The 13,143-nt window shown below is 39.4% G+C and overlaps 1 protein-coding gene across 1 annotated transcript in view; it reads left to right on the top strand.

Annotated features, from left to right (window-relative positions):
• Positions 1-13,143, top strand: part of C29H8orf89 (chromosome 29 C8orf89 homolog) — a 45,254-nt gene that overhangs the window by 25,373 nt on the left and 6,738 nt on the right. The window lies entirely within an intron of this gene.

Below are 13,143 nucleotides of genomic sequence, written 5' to 3'. Positions count from 1 at the left end.
GTAAAAAACCAGCTTATTTCCAATTTTAGACATAGGATTCTCTGAAGAAGGTGTTGTTTAGGGGGGAATAAGATGGTGAATGCAATTTTGTGTACATTCAGTCTAGTGTGTCATCAGGACAGAGATGCCAAATGGGTAGTTGGAAGCAGGTGTGCAGTTCCGGAAAAAGATACTGACTAGAATTAGAACTTAGAGAAACATTTGGATAGCAATGACTGTGTTTCCCCTGATAAAAAATAGAGAGTAGAGAGCCCAAATTCATAAGGGATGGGAGGAAATAGGAAGAAAGCAAAAGCGGAAGAAGAAAAAAAGAAACCACCACAAATGTGGGAAAATTAACATATTCCATGTCTTTCAATGCTTTATGTTAATGTGTAAAATATATTATGAATATGTATGTGTTTGTATGCATTATCACAATGAATCCATTCCTGGAAGATAACCAAGTAAATTTAAGTGGGTATGCTCGTGCTTACATCTGAATTTCAGTTGAGAATGATTTAGGTATTACTGGTACTTTCTCTATCTTCTGACCACCTATTTCAAGTGTGGTCAGTGATATGAAAAATGGGACATGAGAAAAGCTATACTCTCAAACAAAAAATTTACAAACTCTTATTTGGACAAGCCCTTTTAAATATCTTTGATTATCAAATGAATTTCATTTATTCAGCTCCTAGTATGTACTCTAAACATTTAATATTACTTTGCAAATGTTATAAAACCCCTAAAAAGTAGGTAAGTGATGTTTTTCCTGTTTTAGAAATGAAGTAAATAAAGGGTTTTGATTTTGTGTTTGTTTTACACTGGATTTCCAGCTAGAAAACAGGAGAATAGAATTCTAACCTACTAGGATTCAAAGCTCATATACATAAACTTAGTGGAATAATAATTGTTTGAAAACTTAAATTTAGTTGATACATCATAGTTTAGTTACTTAAAATTTAGAAGGAGACAGTCTTTGCGCTGTGAAAAATATCCTGATCTTGAGTTAAGTTTCTAAATTATGATACTGACACATCCTGGATCATTTATATTAGTAGCGTAGAAAGTCTTGCTCCCTTCTCACCCATAAAAGGGTTCAACCCAAGTCAATGCAAGAACGGAGTGAAGTGTTTATTTCTTTTTAATAAAGAAAGATATGAAATACACTGAAAATAATTAATCACCTTTTATTTTTTTAAGATTTTATTTATTCATGAGAGACACAGAGAGAGAGAATGAGAGAGAGAGAGAGAGAGAGAGGCAGAGGGAGAAGCAGGCTTCATGCAGGGAGCCTGACATCGGACTCCATCTCGGGCCTCCAGGATCACGCCCTGGGCTGACGGCGGCGCTAAACCGCTGAGCCACCCAGGCTGCCCAATTAATCACCTTTTAAGCCTTAGATTGAATTTAACTTATGCTTTTCATTAAATTTTTATTTTATTTTATTTTTTAAAGATTTTATTTATTTTGAACGCCTGGGTGGTACAGGGGTTGAGCGTCTGTCTGCCTTTGGCTCAGGGTGTGATCCCGGAGTTCTAGGATCAAGTCCCACATCAGGCTCCCTGCGTGGAGCCTGCTTCTCCCTCTGCCTGTCTCTCTCTCTCTCTCTCTTTCTCTCTCTGTGTGTGTCTCTCATGAAATCTTTTTTAAGATTTTATTTATTTATTTGAGAGAGAGCGAGAGAGAAAGCGTGAGCTAGGGGAGGAGAAGAAGGAGAGGGAGAAGCAGGCTCCCCGGTGAGTAGGAAGCCCTATTCGGGGCTCTATTCCCAGAACCCTGAGATCACGACCTGAGCTGAAAGCAGCCACTCAACCAACTGAGCCACCCAGATGCCCTGTTTTTCAGTAAAATTTTAAAAAGAAAAAAAAAAGCCCCACAGGCTCTACTTCCTTTGTATGTACTCTTTTTGTTCCTCACAAAATGGATGTATTTAGTACACAGAAGACTCAGACAACCTCCAAGTGAGATAAACCCAAGATTGTAGAGATAAGTGTGAGATGCCAACCTCTGATACTGTAGCTACCATGGGTGTTAAATTTATGTCTGGTCTTCCAGAAATTGTGATTTGGAAATTGCTCCAACATTTTCTTCGGAAACCGTACCTTATGGTAAATATTTAGGATGAGAAGACAGAGTCTTGGTTTTAGGGCAAGAAAACGGGTCTTTACAAAGAATAATTGCTTCAGTGAAGGACAAATCATTAGCTGATGATAGTTTCAAAGAAATTTCCTAAAAAGACAAAACCTACTGCTTTTTCTCTAATTCTATGCTCATTAAGCAACTCTCTAATATGTAGTTTAGAGTCCTGAGTAAATCTAGTCACCTAAAAAGTAAGTGCCTTCTCTGGATGAGGAATCTTAGATCTAGGAATGGTTATGTTAATTAATGTATTGCAGATCTGACTCACAATCTCTGTGAATTTGGTTGTTATGAGCTGGTACACAGATCCTGATCATCCTGGTCAAATTAATAAATTCAGGATTTGGATGTTTTTTGTTTTTTTCTTTACTAGAAAATTCACTTCAGTATTTTTGGAAGAATAGTTTACATTTTCAGGATTTCAACAGTGTGGAAGAAGAAAATTCAAAAAGCACCTCAAGTCTCATCACTCATTCTCATCACTCATAAATAATATCAAGTGAACATCTTTCTCTGTATATTTGCAGATGGATACAGAACTACTTTTATTGTAGTGGGATCATTCTATGCATGTTGTATCAAAGTTAGTTAATTTTACATAGATATAAGAAAAATAAATTTATTTTTTTTGAAAAATAAATTTAAATGCAACTGAAGACATTGCTAAAATCCAAATGTTATAAATTGTTAAATATTTTTAAATCTATGTTGAGATCCATCTATAGATTTATCTCTGAATCTATATCTAGACCTTTTTTTTCCTTAAAAGGGATATTCTTTCCTAATAGATTCCTCTGCAAGAAACTTCTGGTTCTGATCTACAACATTTGTCAGCTTAGAAAAATCTACATGAGTGAACAAAGAAAGTTTCCAGATACAGTCTTTGTTGCAGGGAAAACTTGAGCATAAGTCATAGAGAGAGAGCTCAGGACTTGGATGGCGTGTATCACTAGTGCTGGCCTCTGCTTCACTCAGTCATTCACACAGAAGTTCTCCCCCCCAACCCCCATCTTCTTCTTCTTTTTTTTTTTTTTAAGATTTATTTATTCAGAGAGAGAGAGAGAGAGAGAGAGAGAGAGAGGAGCAGAGACACAAGCAGGCTCCACGCAGAGAGCCCGACGTGGGACTGGATCCCGCGTCTCCAGGATCAGGCCCTGGGCTGCAGGCGGCGCTAAACCGCTGCGCCACCGGGGCTGCCCCTCCCCCCCCATCTTCTAAGACAGTAAGTCACTACATCAAAAGATAATGAACCCTTTCACAGAACCAGTGAGGCTTTATAACAATCTAAAGTGAGCAAAACGTTATGAGAAAAAGAGATTCTTTTCCAAAGCTTTTCCAAAGCAAGCATCCAAATTGCCTGGAGAGCTTGTTAAAGTCTCAGATAAGTCTATTTCTGTAGGTCTAGGGTGGGGGGTTGAGACGTCATTTCTACCAAGCTCCATGATTGTTGCCACTGAACTGGGGTTCACACTTTGAGTATCCTACCATAGAATCACTTGCACTTAGAGTCACCTGGTGAATTTTTGAGAAATATCGTTGTCCAGACTCTACTCCCAGAGATTTTAATCTGGCTGGTTTAGGGTGCCCTCTGAACATAGGACATTTAAAAAACTCTCCAGAGATCCCGATGTGCAGCTAGGTCTGAGAACTACTGTTGTAAGGTTGACAGATTATGAAAAATATTAAGAATATTTTCTTCCCTTCAGAGCTTTATGAATATTATTCCACTGTGTTCTGAGATCACAATTTTTTATCCCTTGTGCATTATTTGCAATTTCTATCTGGATGTCTGAAGATGTTCTTGATTTTTTTTTTCTTTTGATGTTCTTGATTCTTGAAACTGAATCAGAATATGATTCACTGTGGGTTGTCCTAGATTAAGATTTCTGGGAACATGGTATGTTCTTTCAAGGCTCCATATTCAATTCTTTCTGCATTTTTGGAAAATTTTTTAGATTATATCTGAATTCTTACTCTTTCTGTTCCATATTTTTGAATTTTCTACTTCAGGAACACCAAATATCCTTGAGATCATCTTCAGCTGTTCTAAATATCTGGAGAATTTGAGAATAAGATTGTCGATATTTATCTGTTTTCCTTCTGATTGCTTTAATCCATGAGTTTTTTTTTTTTTTCTCCCCTAACTGCATTGGCTATTGATGATTTTAGCAGTTTCCTCCATGTCAGTAATTCTGTTTCTAATGGTATTGCTTTTCTTCCTTGCTGTTTCTAATGGATTCATTCTATAAGGATATTATTTGTGTCTCTAATTTGTTTTCTTAGGTTCACAACCACTCATTATCTAATTCTATGTTCAGAGATGAACAAACTTTTTTTGGTAAAAAACTGGATAGCAAATATTTTAGACTTTCAGGCCATGCAGTTTCTATTGCAATTACTTAATTCTGACATTGTAGCATGAAAGCAGTTATAGATAATCCATAAAATATATGTATATATATATATAAAATGGATAAATATGGATATATATATTCATAAAAAATATATATCACTACATTCCAATAAAACTTTATTTACACAAATAGGTCACCAGTTGGTTCATACTCAGTACTATGTGTGGCACAAAGTGTTATTTAATTGTTACATCATTCCTTTTTTCATCCTTAAGAACAGCTCTCAATTCACTGCCTCTGGAGTTAGTTCCCCAGCTTTCCTGAGAGGGATACTTCCTCCACGTTCTCAAAGTACTTTGAGGCATATCATGGACATCACCAGATTGGCTTAATAATAACTATTTTTAAAATATGTTCACTATATACAGGGCATTGTGCTAAATGCTTTTCTTTTATTATCTAATCAAATCATCCCAACAGCCCAAATTACAAGCCCTATCAATTCATTCTCCCTCCATTCCCCTGAGTGACTATTTATGTACTTCTTTTCTCTTGAAATCACAGGTGTCTTTCCCTAACTTCTCTCACCCTTAGCTTATGACCTTTCTCCTTATTTCATTGAGAAAAAGGAAGCAGTCGGAAGGGCAGTCTCTTATCTATGAACCTGCTTGCCTCTGTTCTCCTACATATGATCTCCATGCTCCTAAGAGCGCCATGCTCACTTGTGCACCAAATACATCTCTGTTTCCTCTAGCTCCAGCGACTGAATCTTGAATCATTGGAATTTCTCCTCTTGATCATTGCACCATTGTATAAAATCTTGCTGCAAAATCTCCTGTCTTAAATGTACAAAAATAATCTCTTATGATCTGCCACTACATTGCTTTGTTTCCCTTTATAGCAAAACTGTGTCTCCACATCATTCACTCCATCTCCACATCATTGACCCCATTTCCCTCTTGAATCTACTCTACAGTTAGGCCGTTACCCCCACCATTCCACTAAAACAGCTCTTGTCAAGCTTTCTGGTAACCTCCATGTAGCCACAACCTTAGCCAGTGAAAATTTTCCGTCTCTATGTTATGTGACCCATCAAGCAGCATTTGACACAGTTGGTCTCTCCCTCTTCCCTGAGGAAGTTGCCAGAGTACCATTCTCTTTTAATCTTCCTCCTACCTTTCTAGCCACTTCTTCTAATCTCCTTAACAAAGTCATACATCTAATAAAGTCGCATATCTAAGATTTGAACCTTCAAAGGCAGAAACTACCTCTTGTCAATTTCTGTGTCCCTAGTACCTGACACTGTGCCCAGCACATAGTGGGAACTGAGAACCATCTTTATCATGAGAAAGAACATCAGCACTAGAGGTCAGTTGGTGATGAGCTGGCTCAAACCAGAGACACTTGTCACAGAGGGAGAGAGGACCAACCAATGGACTTTCTGAGGATTGGGGAACAAGTGGGAGATTCAGACAGGTGAATAGCAAACTGTGGTTAGGACTTGACAGAAGGAAATTTGGTCTAGTCTTTCAGGCACTGTCTTCAAAGGCTAGCAGCATGGAGCTGAGAGATCTGGGTGGCACAGTAGAGTACCCACTACCCCTTTCCAAAGAGATAACCAAAGTATCAGATAGGGGATGAAGATGGGCAACTGAGAAGGGAGAAGATGACTGGACCATGCACAGGTAAGGCTCCTGCTAGGAGACTGTTCAAATGAAGAGACTTCATGGTCAACCTCAAAGAAGCAAACAAGATCATGAAGTACCCAGACATAACCAGCAGTGGAAGGCTATTACCACTCTTATGACTGAAGGGCTCAGGGAACTGAGCTGTAAAAGAACAACTGTCTGGCAGGAACCATAGCCATGAGGGATGCAGGAAGGTGCACCATGGCAGCAGGGAAGTCCCCGACCTGTTTTTACTACCACTCGCCACCTCCTGCTAGTGCCTCCCTCAGTTAAACCCAGTTGAAAGTCATTTGGCAGTGGAGCCGAGATGAGGCATTCTTTAGTATGAGGCATACCAAGAAGGAGTCAGCTTCTTGGTATAGAGCAGGGTAAAAAGAGAGGGGATTTGAGATAAGCAAATGGGGAACAACCAGCAAAGACCAGAAGTTAAAAACAGTGCAGGGATTACAACCAGGGACAAAGGTTGAGATGCTGCTCCACCCTGCCTTCCAGACTTTTCTATTGACCAAGACTGAGTCTGGCCTGGAGTCTGGGAGTGAGGCTGAGTTTTGGCTGGGTTCTCTGATATGAGGCTTGGGTCTAAAGCATGGGGATAAGGTTGAATAAAGGATAGTGAAAGGATAGAGAGACTGAGGAAAAGGTGTGGAGAGTAATGTAAAGCCCAGGAAATCAACAAACCCCACGGAATTCAGAGGCCATTTGACCTTGCCTCCACTCCCACCAAGCTCTGGTGTTTTCATTTGGTCTCCAACTAAGGTCTCTAACAGAAGGATCAGATAGAGGACCATATCTTCCTTCCAGATGCATTTGAAGAAGTAAATTTGGGAGAGAAGCTTGAATATACCATGCAGCCTGAAAAATCTGATGTAGAGAGGGGAAGAAGAGACAGGAATGCTTTAAAGTGAGGGAATTGGACTGGATAGGGAGGGTGTTGGGGTGTGCAGCTGTGCTCCATTATTATAAAAACACTTAGCAGCATCTCATAATGAACACATATGAAGGCCAAATGATGGCAGCAAATATTTTTTCCTCTTTCTACGGAGTCAGCTTGAATCAGGCATCTGGGGATTCACCCCTCCTTGGTCTCCTCCATCTTTATTTTAAGCCCCTCTACCCTACTTTTCCTCATCCATCTTGTCTCCCTCTTGGTAATAAGAGGTCAAGGCTCTGGAGATGACATTTCCTAAGAAGATGAGAAGGTAGCAGCTAATAAACAGTCCTCTTTAAAGGTAGACTTTTAGATTTGTCACAGTGGAACACCTTCAAGACAAACACACATCCCTCCTGGTAAATATGGCCACTCCCATAACACTGCTTTGATGTGTTATTCAGGTTAGGCTCTCTTCCCACCAGGAGTAAGGCCAGGAAGGAAGGACCAGGTGAAGGTGACGAAAGCCCTGTTCTTCCACGCTGAGAATAATAATAATAACTATTATACTAGCAGCTAATTATTGAGCAGTGGCTTACATATCAAGTGGCTGCTTTATGCTGGGTACATATTAGAGGCTGTGGTGGATTAAATGGTGTCTGCCCCCTTCCTCCTAAAGGTAATCCATGGAATCACTGGAAGCTGTGAATATGACCTTATTTGGGAAAAGGGTCTTTGCAGATGCCATTAAGTTAAGGGTCTTGAAGCCAAATTATCCTGGATTATCCAAATGGACCCTAAATCTAATGACAAGTGTCCTTATAAAAGACACTGAGACACAGGAGAAGAGGATGAGACTATGTGAAGATAGGAGCAAAGACTATGTGAAGATAGGAGCAAAGATAACAAACAATGGCTGTTCTTGCTTTGTGGGCCTACAACTCCAAGAAGCTGTAAGAAGCAAGGAGGGATTCTCCCCTAGAGCCTTTGGAGGGAGGGTGGCCCTCGGACATCTTGATTTTAATTTTCTGAACTATGAAAGGATAAACTCTTGCAGTTTTAAGCTATCCAGTTTGTGGTAATTTGTTTCAGTGGCCCTAGGAATCTAAACAAATGCTCTGCATGCTTTATTTCTAATCCTCACCATGACCGGCAAGGTGAAAGTATTGTTTTCTCATTTTATAGACAAAGAAATTGTGAGTTAGTAACTTCCCCAAGTTCCTATTGCTTATAAATTGCAGAGCTGGGGTTTGAACCTAGGCTCACCTGGCTCCCAAGTCCCTGATCTCTCCATCACAGTATGTCTTCTTTGAATATCATCACTAAAATCCTTCCAGCTCAAAAAGATCTCTACTGTATTCCTGGCTTGTGGCCAGGTCCTTGCTTCTTCCACTCAGACTCACTCATGAACAAAATGTAATTGATGGGCCATTTGTTTTGACCACTGGATTAGAGCTGTGGATAGAAATTTGATTATCACTAATTCCTCCTTCCTCATCCCATTTAGGGCCTGAAACTTCAAGGGAGGGGAAATCTAGTTTCCCCTTCTTGGAAAATAAATAGACATATTGTAGAATCCTAAGTAATAATTTAAAATTTTAATAATAACTGACTTCTGTACAGTGATTTATGGATTACAAAGCCCTTTCATTCACACAATTCCATGAGAGCTTTGAAAGATGAGATTACACAGGAACACTACATATGGATGATTTCATGGATGATGACAAAAGAGGGTTTCCGAAGCGAATGGCTCCCTGACTGCCACATGGGTACTGAGAGGTAGCTTGCCACAGCACCCTGTCATCAGGAACAGTTTATAAACCTCCTTTATGTCCATCAGAGATTCATATAATGAGCTATCTAATCTCAAGTACTTAGTATATATTTAGTTTTTCTACTGGGTTTTTCTCTTTTAAATATAAGAAAGGAAGTAGTGCCTGGCTGATTCAGTCAGTAGAGCATGTGACTCTGCATCTCAGGGTTGTAAGGTTAAGCCCCATGTTGGATGTAGAGGTTACTTAAAAATAAAATCTTACTATACTGCGGTAAGAGGGGAAATAAGTTGGCAGCATAGTGTAGTAAGAGGACCCTAGGCTCATCTTGTCACACAAACACAACTAGATAACTATCAAATCATTGTAAATATGCCAGAGATCAAGCTGAAAACTGATGGAACAAATTCCACAACTAAAGGGAGAGAAGAGGCCACATGGAAGAAGGTAGGAAGTGTAGAGATGTGGTTTGGGGAAGAAATGTATCATGCATGCTGAGGAGGGGAGGGAGCCCTGATCATGGAGAGAGGAGAGAGAGAGTGGAGTACACAGAGATATACACAAGGAGAACACTTCCCCAAAGCCACTGGCTGGGAAAATGAAAGCGACTGATTTTCATGAGTTCCTGCAATCAGCAGGGCTTACAGACTGAAGGTTTAAAGGTCAGTGGGCTTAGCTGGGATAGAGACCTGGAACCACTGCCCTACCTCTGGAAAGAAGGTAGGCAGGCAAGCATCCTTGGGATAGATGGTGTAGAGACAGTAATCTGAAGAATGCTTGGGGCCCCCAGCAGGGAGATTATTCACTCTTCTTGGAGCATGTCCCTCCACAGAGGGTATTCACAGAGACACCTTTCCAGGGACAAAGGAGCTGGAGGGTGCCATTTCCCTCACTTGTCCCTCAGCATAAACATAGAGCCACCTGTGGGAAGCAGCGCAGTGCTGATACTGGCTACCTAAGCCCCTTAATTCAAGTCCTACACCCCTGTGCTCTGGTGTGTCACCCTTTTTGGTCAAGTTTGCCTCAGTCCCAGCACATCAGGCCCCTCCCCCAGTAGACCAGCAGAAACCCCTCCCACACCATGTCTCCCAACCAGAAAGTTCTGCGGGGCCTCAGTTCTAGTGGAAGTAGTATCAGGTCTCATTTAACAAGCAGGCCAGAGAATACCTAATTAAAACTTGCTACATTCTGGCCAAGGACCAAACACTGCCCACTGCAGGCAAGGGGAGCCTCTGCAGATGACTGGCCTGAAGGATAAAGCAGTCAAAACACAGAAGCAGAGTGCACACAGCACACACCAGAGACACTCCCTGAAAGGGCCAGGCCCTGGACACGACCTCTTTCATAAAGCCATTACTTTCAGGAGAGGAAACATAATAGACTTTTCTAACACAGAGAAGAAGACAGAGACTTAGACATAATGCTAAGATGGAGGAATTAATTCCAAAGGAAAGAACAAAATAAGGTCACAGCCAGAGATCTAAGTGAAACAAATATAAGTAATGTGCCTGATGGAGAATTTAAAGCAACAATCATAAGGATACTCCCTGGGCTTTAGAAAAGAATAGAGCACTTCAGGGAAGCCCTTACTGCAGAAATAAAAGAGTTAAAAAAGCAGTCCAGAAATGAAGAATACAATAACTGAGATTTAAAAGAGGCTTGCTGTGATGAACACAAGGATGGAAGAAGCCGAGGAACAAACAAGTGATATAGAAGATAAAATAATGAAGCTGAACATGAGTCTATTCTCATGTTATGCAACATGAGAATAGACTTAGGGAACTCAGTGACTCTATAAAACATATTCACATTTGTATAATAGGAGCTCCAGAAGAAGAGAGAGAAAAGGGAGCAGAAAATTTATTTGAGGAAATAATAACTGAAAACTTCTCTAATCCGGGGAAGGAAACAGACATCCAGATCCAGGAGACACAGAGAACTCCTATCAAAATGAACAAAAGCAGGCCAACACCAAGACATATTGTAATTTAATTTGCAAAATATACCAATAAAAAAATCTTAAAAGCAGTAAGACAAAAGAACTCCCTAACTGACAAGGAAAGATCCATAAGTTTAGCAGCAGATCTCTCCACAGAAACTTGGCAAGCCAGAAGGGAGTGACATGATATATTCAATGTGCTGAATAGGAAAAATCTGTAGCCAAGAATACTCTATCCAGCAAGGCTATCATTCAGGATAGAAGTAGAGAGAAGTAGAAGGAGAGATAAAGAGTTTCCCAGACAAACAAAAACAAGGATTTCATGACCACTAAACCAGCCCTGCAAGAAATATTAAAGGGGACTCATTGAGTGGAAAGAAAAGACCAAAAGTGGCAAAGACTAGAAAGGGACAGAGAAAATATCCAAAAACAATGACCAAACAAATAATAAAATGGCACTAAATACTTATCTATCAATAATTACTCTGAAGGTTAATGGATTAAATGCTTCAATCAAAAAACAGATGGTGTCAGAATGGATTAAAAAAAAAACCCAAGACCCATCTATATATACTGCCTGTCATTTTAGACCTAAGGACACCTGCAGATTGAAAATGAGGGGATGGAGAAACATTTATCATGCAGATGGATGTCAAAAGAAAGCTGAAATAGCAATACTTATATTGGAAAACTAGACTTTAAGCCAAAGACTGTAACAAGAGATGAAGAAGGGCGCTATATCATAAAGAGGGCAATCCGACAAGAAGATCTAACAATTGTAAATATTTATGCTCCCAACACAGAAGCACCCAAATATATAAAACAATTAATAGCAAACATAAAGGAATTAATTGATTAATATACAATAAGAGTAGGGGACTTTAATATCACACATCAATGGACAGACCATCTAAGCAGAAAATCACCAAGGAAACAATGACTTTGAATGATACATTGAACCAGATGGACTTCACAGATATATTCAGAACATTTTCCTGGGGCACCTGGGTGGCTCAGTCAGTTAAGTGTCTGCCTTCTGCTTAGGTCATAGTCCTAGAGTCCTGGATGGAGTGCTGCATTGTGCTCCCTGCCCTGCTTCTCCCTTTCCCTCTGCTACTCCCCCTGTTTGTGCTCTCTCTCTCTCTCTCAAATAAATAAATAAAATCTAAAAAAAAAAAAAAAAAAAAAAGAACATTCTCCTAAAGCAGAATACACATTCTTTTCAAGTGCACATGGGACATTCTCCAGAATAGATCACATCCTAGGTCACAAATCAGGCCTCAACAAGTACAAAAGGATTGAGATCATACCATGCATATTTTCTGACCACAATGCTGTGAAACTTGAAGTCAACCACAAGAAAAAAATTTGGAAAGATCACAAATACATGGAGGTTAAACAACATCCTACTAAACAATGAATGGGTCAGTTAGGACATCAAAGAAGAAATTTTAAAAAATACATGGAAATAAATGAAAATGAAAACACAATGGTCTGAAACCTTTGGGTACAGCAAAAGTGATTTTAAGAAGGAAGTATATGGCAAGACAAGCCTACCTCAAGAAGCAAGAAAAATCTCAAACTACCTAATTTTACACCTGAGGAGCTAGAACAATAAAAAAAATGAAGCATAAACCTGCAGAAGAAGGGAAATAATAAAGTTTAGAGCAGAAATAAATGATACAGAAACTAAAAAAACCCGAATAGAACAGATCAATGAAACCAGGAGCTGGTTCTTTGAAACAATTAGTATAATTGATAAACCCCTACCTAGACTTATCAAAAAATCATGAGGGGCAGCCCCGGTGGCGCAGTGGTTTAGCGCCGCCTGCAGCCCAGGGCGTGATCCTGGAGACTCTGGATTGAGTCCCACATCAGGCTGTCTGCATGGAGCCTGCTTCTCCCTCTGCCTGTGTCTCTGCCTCTCTCTCTCTCTGCATCTCTGTAAATAAATAAATAAAGTCTTTTAAAAAAAATCATGAGAAAGGACCCAAAGAAATGAAATCACAAATGAGAGGTAAAGTAACAACCAACATCACAGAAATACAAACAATTACAAGAGAATATTATGAAAAACTATATGCCAACAAATTGACAATCTGGAAGAAATGGATAAATATAAATAGATAAACTACAAAAAACTATAAATAGATAAACTACAAAAAATAGAAAACTTGAACAGACCGATAACCAGCAAAGAAATTATATCAGTAATAAAAAAATATCCCAATAAACAAATATCTAGGGCCAGATGGGTTCACAGGTGAATTCTACCAAACATTTAAATAGTTAATACCTATTCTTCTCACACTATTCCAAAAAATAGAAATGGAAGGAAAACTTCAAATTCATTCTATGAAGCCAACATTACCCTGATACCAAAAACTGACTCCAC

The sequence above is a fragment of the Canis lupus genome, chromosome 29 (genome assembly GCF_003254725.2).
Source record: "Canis lupus dingo isolate Sandy chromosome 29, ASM325472v2, whole genome shotgun sequence".
NCBI lineage: Eukaryota > Metazoa > Chordata > Mammalia > Carnivora > Canidae > Canis > Canis lupus.
The sequence above is the reverse complement of the archived record's forward strand: the minus strand, read 5'-3'. Positions and strand labels throughout refer to the sequence as shown.